The following is a 4,747-nucleotide window of genomic DNA, read 5'->3' on the forward strand; positions in this document are numbered from 1 at the left end:
TCTTCATGGAAGCCAGAAGAGGACATCAGATCACATTGAGCTGGATACAGGACATTGTGAGTCACCTGACTTCGGTGCTAGGAACCAAACTCAGATCCTCTGGAAAAGTAGTATGTGCTCTTAATGGCTGACATCTCCATTTTTCATGTTAATCTAAATCCAGTATAACTGGAAGGGTGGTTTTTTGTGTTTGGTTATGTAACTAAATACATGCCTCTAAGTTGAACTTGAATGGATCTCTGATGAACCTTGGTAGAGTGTAGTCACATTAGCCTGCTTAATGTGCCCAAGGGCAGAAGAACCTGGACTCTAGGTGCAGAAATACATTGGTCTGGGGTTTGGCTTTTACCCTGTGTGTGTGAGCACTCTGGGTCTGAGATAGTCAGACTGAAAGTCAGAAGAAATTCCTAGTCTCTGCATTTTAAGGAGAACAAGACTATTATTTTTGTTTTCTTGGTTTTGCTGGTTTGGATATTCTCTTGTGGTGGTGGTAGTGTTTTGGTTTTGTCTTCTTCTTCTTCTTCTTCTTCTTCTTCTTCTTCTTCTTCTTCTTCTTCTTCTTCTTCTTCTTCTTCTTCTTCTTCCATCTCCTCCTCTTCCTCCTCCTCTTCCTCCTCCTCTTCCTCCTCCTCCTCTTCCTCCTCCAAGGAAGAGGGTCACACCATAGTCCATGCTGATCTAAAAATTGCAATAATAGTTCTACTTAACCTCCCAAGTTCTGAGATTTCAGGTGACACATTTCTTAGTTTTGCTTTGGTAAATGTTTACTGGTAACAACGACTGATGCCTCATCATAAAATTTATTTGTGTGGGACCACAGAGTCCTAAATCTAAAATATGAAATAGTCTCAATCTGAAACCTTTAGGGAGCCAATTTGAGGCCCCATACCACAAAATTTGCTTTGTTGACAAATTATTGTTTCAAAATCACTTTCAGATTATGTGTTCAAAATAAAACAATTATTTCATGGTTAGACTTGGTTCTCAGTCCCCCAAAAATCTAGTTATATATGTATGTACGTAAACATTAAAATTATCCCCCAACAGTTTTTGATCCCATACATTTTACTCAAGAGCTATTCAACATATACCTGCAGCATAGAGTGCCATGAGCTTGCAGGTCCTGGGATTCTACAGCAAGACAGAAACAAAACAATAGAACTTCATTGTTCTATATTCTATAGACCACACTTCTGAAGAGACCACAGTTTTGAAAACAGGTGCTCAGAGACATGATGTCCCCTAAGTATCTGAGGAGAGGTCTTGAAAGGCCCTCCCTGACTCTGTCCACTTTGCATGGTCCTAGGCACTCCGTCTCCTGTTGTGAGGATCTCTGGTTACTCTCTCTTTCTGTGTAGCCGGCTCACACAGCCTTTGTTCTCATTTGTCGGATGTATGTTGGGAGTCCTCCTTTGGCCCATCAGCTATTTGACTCTGCTGTTTATTTCCTACATTGTTGATACATTCCTGTTTTTACTTTCACTGTTGATTTTTGAGTCATATGTTGGAAATATTAGAAATTAATACCTGCTCTGCCCTGGAGAATATCTCACACACATTTGAGGAGAAGGTGTGCTTTTCTCCTGTTGGGTGAACATTCTGTGGATGTGGGTCCAGATGCTTAGCTTACTGTGTGGGTGTGTAGGTCCCGCTCTTGTGTTCCTCACTAACCTCTTGTCTATTGTGTTCCTTGTGTAAGGAGCATTTAATGTTTTAAACCATTATTCTGGCTCTCTCCTCTCCTCTCTTCTCTCTCTTCCTTCCTCCCTCCTTCTGCTGATCTTTGCTTCATACCACATGAATATGTACTGGTAGGTCTTCCTTCTATATGGTTTATCTGTCAAGGCTAGCTTCCCTGTCCTTTATGGCCTCCATGAGAATGCTCACCTATTCTAGAGTCCTGAGTTCTTCAAGGAGAAACACCTTACATCAGGGGTGGGTTCAAGGCAGGTCAAACACAGCAGCCCACTAACCAACAACCAAATTCTGACCTTCATCCTCAAGATTAAGGGCAGGATTCAGAAAAGAGTGCTCCTTTCTTCAACAAGAGGCTGGGGAAAGGCAGGGTTTGGGATGACATATGTCTTCACAGACCTTTCTAGTATTTTAAAGAAGTTTTCCTTGCTTTATTTTTTGTTGTTTAGGCTTGGTTGCTATAAACCTTTGACAGTCTGTAGAGTGAGGTTGCCTCATTTTCTGTCCATTTCTAAAGGAGCTTGAGCTTATAGCTGCTTTAACCTCCATGTTGCTGACATCATTCCAAGATCATCTTCCTCAGGATAACATTGATAAAATAATCCTCCAAGAGACAAAAGGAATTAGGTCTACAAGTCTCACATGCCCTGGGAGAACTGTGCTTTCTTACCACATTTTTGGGAAAGACTCTGTAATCACTATTCTAGAAGGAGACTAAAAATGACAGAAAATAGGGTTAGAGAAAAAAAAACATAGGAAGCCAAGTGGATCTCTGTGAGTTCGAGGCCAGCCTGGTCTACAGAGCGAGATCCAGGACAGGCACCAAAACTACAGAGAGAAACCCTGTCTTGAAAAACCAAAAAAAAAAAAAAAAAAAAAGGAAAGAAAAAAGTGAGTATTAAGGGAAAAAGTGTCTTCAACTTTCAACTTTTTTTTCTAGGAAAAGTTCCATGCAGAAAGATAAGAATAGCTCACAAGTTCACAGTATGGCTCAAGGCTGCCAAGACTTCACTACATAAGTCTCAAAGTGGTGCATGAGGAGCTGGTGTTAATCCTCTATGTGTTCATATATGCTGACAGGGTTAGATCAGTTTGTCTTCTTTTTCCCATTTGGTTTCATTTTAATGTAAAACAGAATATAGAGTAATGCAGAAGACTCAGCATTTTCAGTCTTTCTGGAGATTTTGTGTGTTATGTCACAGTTTTGTAACTGTGTCTCGGTGAAAGGGAGATGAAAAACTACAGGATCACGTGGAAAGAAAGACCATCAACTTACTCTCCATTCACAGAGATTTATATTACTTTTATATTTGATTTGCTCCGTGTGTGTGTGTGTGTGTGTGTGTGTGAGAGAGAGAGAGAGAGAGAGAGAGAGAGAGAGAGAAAGAGCATGACACACAACACATGTAAAAGTCTGAGAACAACATCCAGGAACCAGTTATGTCCTTCTGACATGTGTATTCTAATGATTGAACACAGGACATCAGTCTTGGCAGCAAGCACCTTTATCTACTGAGCCATGTCACTGACCCTCAACTGTGCTGAGACAGCAATACTCAGTGCTGCCCTGGGGACTTCGCTTGCACACCAGGAGTATGGGAGCATCAAGCAATGAAACAAGTAGGTAAAAATAGAAAGGCTTATAGAGGGCTTTAATAATGTACATTTGCAGTCACTTTGCTTCTTAGTGTTAATTGTAGAGAATAGTTAACACATAGAAGATTCTAAGATAGAGCCTATGAAAGACATTCATGACCGATCTGTCTTTGCATGGGCATGTGTGTGCCTGTGTGTCCCTATGTATTTGTGTATGTATTGATAAAAAACTGAACCTCTGTAAGTTAGTTGACTGTTACATTTACTACATTTTGACACACATAGTGATGAATACTAGTAAAATTCCATGAGTTTTTATCTGACACACAAATAAACTAATATAAATTTATATGAAAAAATAAATCCTGTGGAAGCAGAAATCCAATAATTTCATTTCTTTAAAAATAAGCATGTAGTGGGTAACATTTAAGCAGAGTGAAAGGAATGGGTTGAGACCTGTGGGAAAAGGACCTTGCTCAATCTGCAGTTCCATGTCTGGTAGAATTATTATTATTATTATTATTTGTTCTATCCTGTAGTTACAATTCTTTCAGCACTAGAAAACATCACTGGAGAAATACACTTGGATTTGTAGAATGTGTGACAGAAGAAAGGCAAAGACAGACAAGTGGAAGTTTGGTAAGGGAATTGAATCAAATTCGGGTTCAGGAATAACCTACTTTGCAAATCCAGAGTCTGTAAAATAAAATGGGTTTGGTGTACTCAAACAGGTGCATGGAGCCATAGGTTTGGTTTATCCAGTGTCCATGAATTTAAAATGTGGACAGCCTCTTATAACTATGTGACATTATGAACTTTATTAAGCTTGTGTGATCCAGGGAGATTGAAGAGGTAGGGACAGACGCATATGAGCATCAAGCTGACCTACATGATACTAATCATGTGATAGGCTCTGCCCTGCATACTTTATAGACTTTACACATTTAAATTTCACCCCCTTTCAAAGACAGAGGTCCAGTTGTTTGTATGCACAAGAACTACAGAGATATTTAGAAACTCAAACAAGACAGTAAGGGGACTGGCTTACCCTGGGGTAGATACCATACCGAAGAGTAGTTGACCATCACAAACTGAACTCATAGGTTTAAAGACAAAATGAAAGAACAAGAAATTGGGTGAATAGGGTGTATCTTTACGGAGTTGAAGAAAAAAATGTGATTTAAAAAATACATTGTATGAAATTTTCAAATTTTAAAAAATATTAATTAAAAATATTATGGAAATCTGAACTGTTGGGAGAACTTAAAAGCCCACTGCCTTGGCTAGTTTTATGTCATCTTGACACAAGCTAGAATTTTCAGAGAAGAGAAAATGCCTTCCTAAAATTGGGCTGTGGGACAGCCTATGGGGCATTTTCTTAATTAGTGATTGATGGGGGAGGGCTCAGCCCATTATAGACTCTGTCATCCCTGGGCTGGTAATCTTGGGTGTTGTA

The sequence above is a fragment of the Peromyscus maniculatus genome, chromosome 17 (genome assembly GCF_049852395.1).
Source record: "Peromyscus maniculatus bairdii isolate BWxNUB_F1_BW_parent chromosome 17, HU_Pman_BW_mat_3.1, whole genome shotgun sequence".
Lineage (NCBI taxonomy): Eukaryota > Metazoa > Chordata > Mammalia > Rodentia > Cricetidae > Peromyscus > Peromyscus maniculatus.